We start from the raw sequence: 14754 nt of genomic DNA, 5'->3' as shown, positions 1-14754 counted from the left end.
TGCAGAAATCCATGGCGCGGTAACCTAGACAGGCCCAGAAAATAAATCGGCCAGATTAGAGTTCTGTATGTGACTGAAATTTTTGCACACCAGGGGAATTGGAGGTTGGAGCCACTGAATTGGAATTCCGGGAGTCTGGCTTGAGGCTAAATCCCAGGCTGTTTCGGGTTAAAAGGATTCCAAGCCATCCAGTCTATTTCTGTCCCATTAGAGGGAGGGCTGGGTTTGAGTAAGGAAGAAATGGGATTTATTTACTGCAGAGCCCTGGAGCGCAGAGGTGCGCGAACGAACACCCATAGACGTTTCCTCAAAAAACATGGAACCTCCGAGAAGCGACCGAGGAGCTCCAATACCCAAGGCAGCGCTCCTCGGTTGGCTGGGCCAGAGTCGGGGCAGAGCTATGGAACCACAGTCGAGCACAGCCCCTTGTTTGCTTTGCTTCCAAACGCCCTGCCCATCCCAGATTGCTTAGAGAAAAGGGAGGGGAAGGGAGCTCCTGTCTGCAGCTGACTGATGGGCCAAAAAGACCTTTTGCTCTGCTCCTCGCTTCTTTGTCACCAAAAGGCATTTAGCCTAGGTCTCAGAGCCCAGCGCAGCGCCGAGATGGAAGCCACTGAGCCCAAAGCTTCAGAGAGCCGGTTGGCAGCGAAGCTCCCCCCCTCCCCCCACCGTCTTACTAGCTCTAGGGCTAGATATCAGCGCTCTGAGGATTAGCTGCCAGGCCCTGCTAATTCGCACAGTGCGCATATAGCATGAACAGTGGCGCAGCTTGATACTGCACCAAGGGTGGGAGGATAAACATTTTTCATATTAACCGGTTGCTGTTAATTAGAGGAGTGGAAAGACTGCACCCATCCTTTTGTTGGGAGGTGGTGAAAGGGGCAGGAGGCTTTAAGGGTGAGGAGCATTTAATAATGGGGAAATTCTGCTAGGTTTGTCTGATATACCCACAACCTCCCAAGATTAATTGGCAACTTTAGAATGCTTCTGGCACGGTCTTTCCTCTTTAATAGTTTCTGAGCGTCTGTGAGATAGCCCAAGTGTTGCCTTTTAATTGTTGAAAGTCACTGCATGGACAACAGGCAACAAAAGTTGGAATAGCTCTGGAGGCCAGAATTCAGCTTGAAGAACCATCTTCCTTCCTTCCTTCCTTCCTTCCTTCCTTCCTTCCTTCCTTCCTTCCTTCCTTCCTTCCTTCCTTCCTTCCTTCCTTCCTTCCTGCCTTCCTTCCTTCCTCCCTCCCTCCCTCCCTTCCTTCCTTCCTTCCTGCCTTCCTTCCTTCCTTCCTCCCTCCCTCCCTTCCTTCCTTCCTGCCTTCCTTCCTTCCTTCCTTCCTTCCTTCCTTCCTCCCTCCCTCCCCCCCCACTGCTCCTCTCTCTCCTCCTTTCTCCCAAGACCTACTCCATATCTCTGTCTTTTCCCTGAATTGCCTCTAAAAATATAAACATTTTGGCTTGTCTCTCTGAGATACTTTCACTCCCACAGGAATTAGTTTCAGCCCTTTTCCTGCCTCTTCTACTATTTGCTGGGATAGGAGAAACAGCTCATGACTTCCTGGGGATAAAACCCATCCAAATCCTAGGGCTGGTTGGCTTTGCTTTTTTTTTTTTTTTAAGTTTAAATGGGAAAAGACGATAGTTTGGGAAGGTGGAAACCAAGAGAAAAGCTATCCAGGCCTGTAGAATGACCCAGAAGTGCTGTTAGGAGGCTGGTCACAAGAGGAGCAGCCAGAGGCTGAGGGGACCGGTGAAAGAAGGGGGTTGTGATGACAACAAGCACACAAACATGCATTCACCCAGAATCGGGGTGAAAGCAGGCCCGCGCCTCTGTCAGGGGACAGAGAAGCACAATTTAAGGTCAGCCTCAAAGCTCTGGCAGCACAGTAAGGAAGGGAGATGGCACTTTTTGCGTCTCAAAAGAAGAGAAGACATGGGTCCTCACTACCTTCATAAGTCAACATTAGTCACTTCAATTGTTGGTTAAGAATCAAAGCCCCAAAGAGTCATGTGAGGAGGGGGAAGCGTGAGGTTTGCTATTCCTCTTTCTCCATCACCACTTTCTTTGTGAAAGCTTCCCAGGTTGCCATCTGTGGATTACAACAGTGAACTCTGGGGGGAAAGACCGTCAAAAAGAGCCCAATAAGTAATGCTTAGCCAGGGCAGGATGCCCTTCAGCAGCTCCAGCAGTAAGAAGCTACACTAAACACCTCAGCCTCCTCAAGAAGCCCACTCCACTCTGAGAATCACTAGCCCTGGCGGGTGGCTTGATACATGGTTGTAATTCCACACTCCAGTAAATGCTGGAGCTTCCTAATTCTTGTGGTGGTTCACTAGCATTAGCTAAATGTGCCTGAATATGTAGCTGACTTTAAATTTGGCGTTATTTCTGTCCTCCATTCTGTAGTCCCCCACCTCCTCACAACATCTCACCACTTTCTTATGCCCACCTTAAGGAATCCCTTTCAACCTCCAAACCCCTTTTTATTGAGCACTCAGAAGCCCTAAGAACCAGGAAGAGAAGGGCGGAAGGTGCTAGTGGGTAGACCACTGGGTTTGAAATCAAGAAAACTCTTCTTCCTGAGTTCAAATCCAGCCTCAGATACTCACTAGCTGTGCGACCCCCGACATTTCATATAACCTAGTTTGCCTCAATTCCTCATCTGTAAAATGGGCTAGAAAAGGCAATGGCAAACCTTTCCAGTATCTTTGCCAAGAAAATCCAAAAAGGGTTATGAAGAGTTGGACAAAACTGAAAAACAACTAAACAAAATAGTATAGACTCATGTGTATGTGTAAATGTGTGTGTGTGTGTGCCTGCGCAAGCTCATGCTCTTTACTCCCCTCATTCATCTACAGAGGGAGTGTGGTGTAATAGAAGACAAAGCAGTCCTGACAGTGAGGAGCCACCTCAGTTCCAGTCCTGCCTCCCATAACTGCTAAGTGCATGTAAGTCATGTGATGACAAAACTGGCATTTAAATGATATTCTAGGATTTGCAGAGAACCTTATCTTATTTGATCCGGAGAAAACCCTGGTTTAATCCCATTTTACAGATAAGAAAAGAAAGGCTCAGTCCCTTGACTCAGAAAAATTAAACGATTTTCTAATTGTCTAATTGTTACCAAGCAAACTGAACCTTCATTTCCTCATCTGTAAAATGGGAACAATAATTGAATTTGCAACCTTGCTAGAAGGATCAAATGAGATTATATATGTAAAATAGTGGCAGACATTGTTACTCTTACAGAAAGACCAGGTCCTTTGTGCCCAGGACACAAAGCAGGCACTAAACAAATAGTTTGTTAATGAATAAAAGGTTCCGCTCCATAAAAGTATGATGTGCAAAGTGTTTATGTGTGTGTGTGTGTGTGTGTGTGTACACACACATAATTTCCATTCTAAAAGTCCACACAAGTTTATATATGCATAACAAAGAGAACTACGAATGACTAAAATGCTGCTGACACAATAATAATTCCATCTAGAAATATAGCAATTGCAACTAGAACAAATGTACAACTAATTGCCACAAAAGGAACACCAAAAGAGCTCCAAAAATACCTTACTCAGCAAATATTTTACTTCCTTGCCAATCGGAGAGAGGTGGTTGCCAAAAACAACACCCAGTTAAAAGATAAACTCATCTGTAAAATCTTAGGAAGAATGATGATGGATGATGATGAGCAAGCAGTATTGTCTCATAAAGCAAAGGGAAGCAGTGGAGGGTAAAACCGGTTTAAAGGAAACTTGGAACGATAGCCAACTAAGTAAAGTCATCACAAGAGCATTCCAGGATGGAAATGGTAGGACTATAAACAAAGACAAAAGGAAAACCATTTCTACACAACTTTTCTCCATCTAGGACGTGTAGTTGGAACCTTAGAGAGAACAGAGAGGAGAAAAGTAAATGGATTATGGATTCTTCCAAGTATATCCAAAGGAGATCTATAATGACTGATTTACAAGGTATCTGGAGATGGGGATCTTGGGAGAAAAATGGGGAAAACATCTCAGACATTAATAATGCCCCCAAAAGGAGACTAAATAATTATCAACAGCTCTCCTATGTGTTTACTCTCCCATCTAGACAAAGTTATTTGTATAGTTATTTGAGAGTTATTTGTACATGAATTGAGAGCATCCTCAAGGAGGGCATTAGTAGGGAACAAATTCAACAATGGATGGTCTCTCTATTGTAGTACAATTAACTGAAAGAAGTAGGGATATAAGATCCCATTGTGCTTATTGTTTGTTGATTATGAAAAAGTATTTGATTCAATAGAACAAAATGCTGTTACAGGCTCTTTTATAGCAAGATTGGCTTCCATCAATAGGCAAGATCATTTGAGTTTCCTTGGAAGATACCATAACAAAAATAACCTGTTCCAATGACCCCTCTGATAATTAGCATCAGGTTGCATGACACAAGACATATTCAATGGAGGAGACCCAGTATAAGTCCAGGCAGAGGCAGGATTCCCTCTACACAGTGAGGTTCTGCAGATGTTTGATGGTTTTTGATGATACATTGATTACCTCAAAACCCAGGACATGAGAACCTTCTGAAAGAGATACGGAACTGTTCAAAAGAGTTTGGCCTGGCTATCCACAAAGGCCAAATGGATGGAAAAGGTCTATGGCCTCGATTTCAACATGCATTTGGACTCACCCTGGAGGGTGTCCAATAAGTGTGTGCGTGTGTATGTATATGATAGTACATGCAAAGGGACAAGGATCTAGACCCAGAGTTGAAAAAGGAGAACAAACTAGACTTCTATTGCAAAGCTCTTTTTTTATCCCCAAATTTTCTATGAGAGTAAAGGGATATTTTCCCAATACTATCATTACTATATGCCACTCAGACATGAAACACACTGGCTCCCAAGTACTAAATATGAACAGCCTAGTCCCGATTAGTGCAACTAATGAATCCCTGGGGTTGTCGCATTATTTCAGTTAGCACTGCATATTTCCATTGAGGTAATGGTGGTACAATGGATAAAGCTCTGAGCCACTTGAGTTCAAATCTGACCTCAGACACTTACTGGCTGTGGGACCTTATACAAGTCATTTAACCTTGGTTTGCTTTAATTTCAACTGTAAAACAGGAAAAACAACAGTATCTACCTTGTGCTGCTTAGCACAAGGCCTGGCACATAGTAGGAACTATATAAATATTTATTACCCCTTCTATGTGATTCCCCTCCGCCACCAATTATTTTATAGGTTTTCTGTTTTTTATATTCTATTTCATATAATTATAATTCTGAATAGGGCAAAAATGGAATATATCTGACCGCTCTGAGGGATTCATTATTCACACTAATTGGGACCTAGGTGTATTACACAGAGAGCAATGGAGATGAACTTGGTGCAACATACAACCAATGAAGAACTTTGAAGAGAGGTACCAAAAGATTTCATCAAGGAACTGTCTGACAGGAAGAGGAGATGGGCTGGTCACAGGCTGGGTGCTCCTCTGGTACCCTCTCAATGGTGGAGAAAGTGGTCTCCAGCATCCAGGCTCTAAGTACATGAACTTTAATGTTATAAACAAAGAACAGTAAAAGGGGAAAGGGTGGAATCTGAAATGATAAAGGAAGGTGCTTTCCTTACAGGAAACCTATGAGGTTGGTATGACAAATACAGTCATCATCATTTTACAGCTGAGGAAACTGAGGCCCAGAAGTTAAATGACTTGCCCAGGGCTACCACTAGCATGTGTGGAGACCAGAATTTTAATCAAATTCTAACTCAAGACACAGCCCCCAATGCCTGTTATGAAAGGGGTGGAGGGGGAGGAACATCATCCACTGCCACTTAATGCCAAGGTTATCCAATGAATTCCATGACTCAACTGAGCCAGCTTGAATTTTTAAAAGCCGCCCAGAAATCACACCTGTCCCATGCCCCCCGGGAATCCTAACTTTCCTTTCTCCCTGCCTGCCTTCAGTCTTCACGATGAATAATCTGAGCAGCCAGTGCTTCCTCGGCAAGGTTCCTTTAAGAGCTGCTTCCTCTAGTTCATGCTATCTCCAGAGGCCCCATTTCCAACCCCCTCACACACACACCCATTTCCCCCTCCCCCACCCCCCACCCTGAGCTATCCTCAGGCTCTTCCTCCCTCGTGTGGGCCTGGCTCTCTCCTCCTTCCCCTCTTGCCTTCCATCAGATCTGAAATCGTTTCCTCTTGCCATCTCTCACCAGCGGACCCAAAGCTAGGGTTGTGGGAGCTGCGGCTGCTTCTCTCTGCTGCTCATCTCGAAGCTCGCTATCTCTCATCTAAGTGCGCCCCGACGTCAATTTATCCCGTTCTCCCCCCTCCTCTCCGTGACCCATTGTCCCTCTCCCCTGGGACCAGTCTAGCTTTACTGAAGCCAAAGCCACTCACCCCCTGCCTCCTCATGGGGGTGGAGGGCAGTGAAGGGGGAGAAGGAAGAATGGAAGCGAATTTTGCACAAGAGAGCTGGATGTATGATTGTCTCCAGTTAACTAAAATGGGGTGGGGGAGACAATCTGGCTGCCCTAACTGGGGAATTCTGGAAGCAAAGTAAAGACAACCCTGGCCATTTAGTAAGTCCAAGAAAGCCCTTAAATGCCTTGGAGGCTGGAAAAAGCAGGACCAGCGTTTCTTTTTTTAAACTGAAAGAATTAAGGCCTTGACGCTAAAAGACCTTCCTGGGAGAAGGCTGCCTCCCCCCATACCCAGATGAGGGTAAGAGACTCACTTGGTCACCTCTGAGTGACTGAGGTCTTCACCATCTTGGGCATCTACTCTACAAGTCTGTGTAGATTGAGTAGGAATTAGGAAATAATATGGTCAACCACATGGCAGGATAGTGCTAACCTAATATTCTGGCCACAAAGGCCAGTCAAGATGAGATGGGCAATGGAAACATGCCGCAAATATTTTGGGGTGATCAGTGTGTACCTTTTAGGGGAGCCACCTTCAGGTTTATCTGAATTCTACCCAAAACAAGTCAAAGGGAAAACCCTTTGGCTTTGGTTTGGTTTAACATTGCCAGCTTCCAAGGTAACTTTGGGCCCCCACCCCCAAGATTTTCTCAAATGTTCAATCTAACTCAGACAATTTCCTGCAGTCCCTAACAGGACCACCCCCATTCTCTGAGCTGCTGCCAGAACCTCAAACTGGCAATCGTAACTCTTTCACAACTCGGTTGCTGTCTTTTAACCTCCACCCTGAAGCCCCGGCTGTTGTGGAGGTCCTTAATGCCCAACAGAAAGAGAAGGCCTTTACTCAGAGGACAAGCAAGCAAACCCCCAATCCCACCCCCAACATGAGTGGGTTGAGATCCCCCTCCCCCCACTTTTCTCCGAAACTTTCAGAAAACAACTCTTTCCGGTGGATCCAAGAGGTGGCAGTGGGGGGTGGAGGAGGGAAGGAGGAAGTCATTAAACACCTCTTCTTATTCATCCACAAAGCCCTCATCCTGCTTTTTGGTCCATTTTCCCCCGACAACCATAAAGATTATAGCTTATGGGATAAACCGTATCAGTATCTCATCTGTCAAGCAGGCTTCGAATCTTATCACCCTCTGAAGGCAGAGATGCTCTGCCCAACTTCCATTCCTGCCTCCAAAACATTCGCTGAAAACGTGTGCTTTAAATAGACTATCCAAAGTAGTCCTGTAAAGGAAGCCCAGACGATATCTTTTAAAGTCAATCCTCTCTCTAATGAGCTTATAGGTGAAACCCCCTGGTCCAAAAGGCAGTTACCGGAGGACCATCACCCCGGCTCTGGCCACCAGCAGCCACTCTGCATGGAATCCACGAATCCTGCAGATTCAAGATTAAACCTGTAGCACAGAGGCTCCGGAGCGAGCGATAGGACCGAGGGTGGTGCCAGAGTGGCCAGGGCTGCCTCCCGGGAGGATCAGAGAGAACAGACGCAAATCTCCTCTCCCGGCGCAGCCTTGGAGGGGTTAAACAAATACCCCCAGGAGAAATAAACCGGCTGTGCAGCCTGCGTTTAGCCTAGCAGTTCTGGGAAGGCTGGAGAAAGGGACGGAGGGAGGACACTCTGGGCATCGCGGCATCTCGTTTCTGGACGGCGCCTTCTCACGAGTGCAGCACCCCCTCCCTCTCCCCCCTCCCATCCTGTCCAGCCTTCCCTCCCCTCCCACACTCGGCGGCGGTACTCTGGAGACGCTCTTAAACCTACTCTCGCTCGTTCCCCCTCCCTCGGCGCAAAGTTGACACTGGGACTGAGCTGCGCGGAAGCGAGAGTAGCAGATGACGATCTCTCGGAGACGAAAATAACTTTAGGCCTTTCGAAAAACACTCCATCGCCTCGACTCATAATTACCCTCCTCCCCCAGGCAGACTGGGAGTCTCTCGGAAAGACGGTACGGGGTGGGGCACCCCGAGTCACCGAATACAGGGCGGGAGCAACCCACCGAGGCCCAGACTTGGGGTTTTGGTAGTTTGTGAACTCGGAGTACATACATACACACGCCATTCACTCGTCGCCCCATCCCCTTGTCTCAGCACGGGCATGACATATACCCCCCCCCATTCCTCCTCACCCGAGCCCACAGACACCTCGCAACCCTCCCACCCGTACATACACACCAATTCCTCCTCACCCCAAGACACACACACACACACACACACACACACACACACACACACACACACACACACACACACACACACACCCTCCTCATCCCCTAAAGCTTCAAGAAAAGGTTGGGGTGCTTCGCCTCTGGCAACTGGACCACCCCGCGGAAGCAGCATTATTTGACTTGGAGTTTTACTTAAGAGCGCCCTGGCCCTGGGGGAGAGGGGAGAGGCGGGGCCCCTGTGGCTGTAAGCGTGAGCCTAGCTCGGCAGTCCCTCCGTTTCCGGAGCCACGCGCTCCTTCCTTCCTCCTCCGTTTTCCAGCCAAGGCCGCTGCAGCCGCCAATCCCCGGCGCGCTTAGCGAAGCGATCGACTCCATGGCACTGGGGCCGATTCGCCTCGCTGCATTCTGCCTGCCTGCCAGCCTGGCTGCCTGTCAGCGGGGGCGCAAAACAATCGCAGTCAACTCGGGGGAGCACGAGTTAACCAAAGACTTCGCTGTGTCTTGTCCCCCAGAGAAGCCCTCTGACACTGACACACTCCTTCACCCGGGGGCCTTGGGTTTGCCAATCTCTAGCTCTCACCCCTACGTTTGCCAGCCCCTGAGCTCTCGCCCTTACGTTTGCCAATCTCTAGCTCTCGCCCTTACGTTTGCCAGTCTCGTAGCTCTTGCCATAATTCTGGCAGAGGGAAAAAGAGGACAAAGATGGATATTCGATCCCAAGCTGATCCAAGAATGGGATCGGATCCAGAGAAAGGAGCTGGTGAAGACACGAAGAAAAATGATCCTTCCTGCTACATTCTATCAGCAGCCAGCCTCCAGAAAGCAGGCCTGAAGAGGACCTCTACCCCCTCCCCGCCCCCAGCCAGGAATTGGGCACTGTTAAGTTTAGACAATGTGTAACGAGGTGGAGGGGAAGAAGAGCGAGCAGGAGGCTTAGGCCACATTTTTTTGCCTGACCCGGGAGGCGTTCTTTCTCTACTTTGAGCCTCAGTTTCCTAATACATAAAACAAAGATTGGTTTTGATGATCTCTAAGGTCCCTAACAGAGCCAAGGTTCTAAGACTCTAGAGCCTCTTCCAATCCGGAGAAGGCTTTGGGCTTAAAAAAAAGGAATAACCTACGAAGTCGAGACTGAGTCTAGGCCCGTTCCTGCCCGGGATAATAAACTAAGCCGCCAGCCCGCAGCAGGCGGGAAGCCGCCCTTGGAAGCTGACTGCCTCAGCCCAAGGGGAAGTTTATTTATAGCTTGTAAACGTAAAGGAAACCAGCCGGCGCTAGAACTCCTCTGTAGCCAGCTCCCTCCTATTCCCACCTGCCCACCAGGGAGCCAGCCGTCGGAGGGATCCGAGTGAGAGGAGAGAGTGCCACCTCACCCTTCACCTCTGACAGCTACTTTGCCTGCCTCCCTCCCTCCCTCTGCCCTTCTTCCACTAGAGCAAAAGGTTTTGAGGCTCAGCAGAAGCTGTGAAAACTCCTCTCGGGGATTCTTTGGATTACTCAACAGAGTCAATGGCTCGTCCTAAAGAGATAAGAGGGGGAGACAGGTTGGGAAGATCTCCAGCTGGCAAAACCGATCGTGCCCAGTAACTAGAAGAGAACCGACCCGTAGAGGGGTCGGAGGACTAGGCTAGCAGTGCCAGCATAGTCGCCTGCAAGCAGCCTGGCATAAACAGCTCACACCCCCAGGCCCGTGAAAAGCCTTTGGGGATGGGGGGGGGGGGCAGTATGTTTCTGGAGCCTTTCGGCGGAACTGAGCTGCCAGCGCCTCCAGCAGGGCACGCGTGTTTCCCCCACCCCCTCACCGCACACATGTAATTTGCAAAGCACAAAAATAAGACACAGAGGGGGGTTTATGATCCACGTTTGACAGCGTTTGTGAGTGAGCCAACCCCATCGCACCCCTAATCTGCTTCTCAACCCAGTTTATTCCGCCTCTTCTGGAGAGCCCCACGTACGCGCGAAAGGATTACAATAGCTCAGCAGTGCTCGGGCGGGGGTGGGGGTGGGGGTGGCGAAAAGCTCCTCGGAGCTGTGGAAACGGCGAAGTGGTGAGGAAAAGATCGGAGGGCGGGGAGGCAAGCTTATGAATAGGACTGCCGACCCGGAGCAGAAAAAACGCCAACGCCGAGCCGGGCCCTCGTACCTTTCCCCACCCGAGCAGAACGAGCCCCTGGGGTTCAGGGCACAGGTGCAAGGTTTGGGGGCAAGCGAGGGGCGAAGAATTGTGAAATGGGATTTTGGCTGAAGCATACCATAATGGTGGTGGCTGGAACAATCTAAGCTTTGTATACCGAGCCGGTTGTTTTTACGCTGCTACTCTCTCATTCGCACCGTATGGTACTTTAATCCCAGCCCACGACTAAATACAAACGCACTTGTGTCTCGCAGGTCACCAGGGGCAGCTTTTGGAGACCCACACACACCCCTTTCCCCCTTCCCCACCCCCTGCGGTCCTTTCCCTGCCCCCAACACGCCGGCGGAATGAGCTGCCAATCTCCTTTCCCTTTCCCTTCCCCCCACTTTCCTCCTCCCCTCCCCGCCCCGCCCCCTAATTCCTAGCTTGGGTTGGAGATCCCACTTTAGCTTAAAACCAGGGGCTTCCTGGGCCTCAGGCCGCTTTCATTTTGACGGCTAACGACCGTGGCCTCTCAGCTGTCCACTCCTTCCCCCGGCCTTCCACTCCACCTCGCCCGCCTCCCCTGCTCCCCTACTCCCTCCCCTCGTCTCTCTTGGCGTCCCCTCCCCCGCCTGAGCGCTGTGGACTTCGCCGAACAATAGTAAATGTCAACAGATTCCAGGCAGCGAGTGCCTGACTCTACAGTGATAAGGGTGAGCTCTGCAGCTCCTGGCTCCGCGCTGCGCTGCTGCGGCTGTAGGAGCAAGCCCCCAGCCCATCACAGGAAAGAGCAGGCCTTGGCGAAACGAAATGCGTGCGAAAGGGAAGCTAGGGAGGGAAGGTAGTGAGCCGTAGGGAGGGAAACCAACCGTACACGATTTAGGGCCTGGAGATCTGCTTCACTCGCAAGCAGTCAAGTCAGAGCCTCTCCTTTCCCACCCACACACCTCCCCACTTCTCCAGCTCCCCGGCTCAGGCTTCGTTGCGCAATCCTGTGTTTGCGGGGTGGGAGAACCCAAGCTGCAAGGCAAGAGATCAGGAAAAGGGAGGAAGGGATACAGTGCCAGCACATATGTATCTTGCCCAAGACGAGCTATCGCTAACGCAGAAGAGACAGCAAGGGACCCTGGGAACCGCCTGGCAGCTCGGAAGAAGGGACCCTGTTTTCCAAACCCCAGCCCTCCCCCTCTCCCGCCCCCTCATCCCCAGCCTGTGAGGGAGCCCTCTCTGACTTGCAAACCGTCTGGATCCGAGTAGTTTGGGTCTCCCAGTCTGCGCACCTGAATACGAGAATCGACTAATCGCGGGTTTCTCCGGAAACCGATTAAAAGATTTGTTTATTTTTTTAAAGCGCGCGCGTGCGCGCGCACGAACGCACGTAAGTCCTCGGCTATCCACCACCCAGTTGAGTTACAATGTACAAATTGATTCTCACGCGTTGGTATTAATGGGTTATTCCTCCTAAATTGTTGCCAACTTTACTAATAGATTATTATTTAAATGATTTAGTTTTTTAAAATTACGTGTTGTTTTATAGATGCATATTTACTTAAAGAAATCAACTGCATCTATTAACATATTAAAGAGAGAATAAAGCATCGGGCTGGTGTAATGTACAGTTCAGCCTTACTTTGGGTGCTTCCTAAGATAGGAAAATCTTATTTGTTTTATAATAAGTCACTCATGAATATGCAAATAGGCATCCGTGCAGTACCTCACTTCTGTCACTATTAATGAGTTGCAAATTAATGTGACAACAAAAGGAAAATCTATTTAGTGGAGGACTCAAGTTCATACCTTGTGTAAGACCACGAAGTCTTTCATCCTAGTGAGTAAGGGGAATGGGAAAGGGTCAGGAAATGGCAAAAGCAGAGAGGGATAACCACAGTTTTCCACCCTCTCCAGTTGTCTTTTTAGCGAAGTGCTTTGGGTCTGCAATATTGGCGTTAGAGTGAGCATTCTCAAAACCTGACTCAGTCAGACTCCGTTGAGGACTGCAAATGAAAAAGAATTCCTGCTTTGAGATACTAGTTGCTCACTTCTCCAGGAGCTCTCCACGAGGCTGGCTGAACTAAGTTCTGAAGCCCACTTGGACCCAAATTCCTTCAGACACTTTTTAAGACATTAGCTACCCTTAAGGACCCCAATCTAAAGCCTCATCATAGAGGGGAAGCTAGCATGGATTGTGGAAATATTAGACAACTGACAGATTCTGCTAAGCTGGAAAAGCTTCCAAGAAGAGCCTGCTGATAACTATCTTTCTTAGATCTGAGTTAAGTACAAAAAACTTCATCAGAGAGGTGGCCGCCAGACAATGAATTGGGGGGGGGGGGAGTCCTAACAACATAATAATACATTTATGTACCTTTCGAAGCAGTTACATTTTAACCCCTTTCCAGATAAAGAAACTGAGGCTCCACTAAGTGGCTTCCAGAGTCTCACAGATAATTACTATCAATTGGCATTGGAACTTGTGGATTCTCTGGAGTCTCTTGGATTCCACTTCTAGTGCTCAAAGCATAACTTCACTGGGGGGTAGATGGATAGCACAGTGGACAGAATTCCAGACCTGGAGTCAGGAGGATTTAGGTTTAATCTGGCTTTAGACACCTCCTCTCTGTGAGTTCCTGGGCAAGTCACTTAACCCAAATGCCACTCTTCTATCTTAGAATTAATATTAAGAAAGAAGGTAAGGTTTTTTTGTTGTTTGTTTTCTTTTAAGCCTACACTCTGAGGACCAACCATTTGATATAGGCATTGTATTCTGCTTTGTTACTGAGAATACCTGCACAATTGGGTCCAGATCCTTTAAAATAGAAAATTGACCCAAGATATTTTTGACAGAAGAGTTTTTTTGAATGACAACTAATTGTGAATCAGAAAATGAAGGGTTTTCTCGAAGCCTATTCCCTGTAGATTCCATTGCTTCTTATCTGGTCTGCAGTTTTTCTGTATTATGATCCTGGGCTGGATATCAGAGATAGTTTGATTTCTTTAGTCAATGTTAGAGAGTACATTAACTTGAGCTGCAGGTAAGTTTACAGTTAAAGTTCACCAGTCCCTGGACAAAAACAGTCTCCTGGAGAGTATTTCCAGAAGTTACATGCATGAATTCATTTTTTTGCATCTCACCCTCTTTTTTGAATCAACTATTAATAATCTCCCCCACCAGTTCTCATTCCCTCAAGACGGTTCTCTCAATGAATAAGTATTTAAGAGGAGCTGGCAGAACTTCATTTTGCTAAAGGTGGGAGGAGAAGAGTTGGGGCCAGCATTAAATGCAGATCTTTTGACCAATTGTGTTTTGTTGTTTTTTAAACCCTTACCTTCCCTCTTGGAATCAATACTGTGTATTGGTTCCAAGACAGAAGAACAATAAGGCAATGGGGGGGGGGGGTTAAGTGACTTGCCCAGGGTCTCACAGCTTGGAAGTGTCTGAGATCAAATTTGAACCTAGGACCTCTAGGTCTGGCTCTCAAGCCACTGAGCCACCCAGCTGCCCCCTGACCAATTGTTTTGAATGATACAATATTCAAAGAAAGCAAAGAGGAATATAGAGGGATATTCATCTTATAGGCAATAAGAGGGAGGGACAAAGGAAAAGAATTAAGGAATAGAGTCAAATTGAGTTTTAAGGTAATTATCACAGCTTTAAACTAGTACAAATAATAAAATGCTATAAATTGTGCTTTTGATCACTTTGTGGTAGAAAACCAGGACATTATAAGAATTCATTATTCCAGGAAGCTAGGTAGTTCAGTAGACAGAGAGGCAGTCCTAGATACAGGTGGTCCTAAATTCAAATTTGACCTCAGACACTTCCTATCTCTGTGACCCTGGGCAAGTCACTTAACCCCAACTGCTCAGCCCTCACCTTGGAATCCATACTCTCAATCCTAAAATAAAAGATAAGGATTTAAAAAAAGAATTCATGAAAAGTACAGTCTTAGAGAATCAGGATGAAGCAAAACATTCATACCTCAGAAATATAGTGTAAAGTGAGCATGATTAATGTTTATACCCCAAAATATTGCCTAAAAACAAAACAGTTTCC

General features: G+C 47.7%; 1 long non-coding RNA gene across 2 annotated transcripts in view; it reads right to left on the bottom strand.

Annotated features, from left to right (window-relative positions):
- Positions 1-12059, bottom strand: part of LOC130459004 (uncharacterized) — a 67561-nt gene extending 55502 nt beyond the window's left edge. Inside the window, exon 1 of one of the 2 annotated variants that reach the window (XR_008918309.1) lies at positions 11981-12059. This is a non-coding gene — a long non-coding RNA (uncharacterized LOC130459004). Of the gene's footprint in view, positions 1-11932 lie in introns of both variants that reach the window. The other variant, XR_008918310.1, reaches the window with a different exon arrangement.
- Positions 12060-14754: the final 2695 nt, after the last annotated feature.

Source organism: Monodelphis domestica, chromosome 4 (genome assembly GCF_027887165.1).
Source record: "Monodelphis domestica isolate mMonDom1 chromosome 4, mMonDom1.pri, whole genome shotgun sequence".
NCBI classification, from domain to species: Eukaryota; Metazoa; Chordata; class Mammalia; order Didelphimorphia; family Didelphidae; genus Monodelphis; species Monodelphis domestica.
Note: the sequence above shows the minus strand (reverse complement) of the source record. Positions and strands in the feature narration are given on the sequence as shown.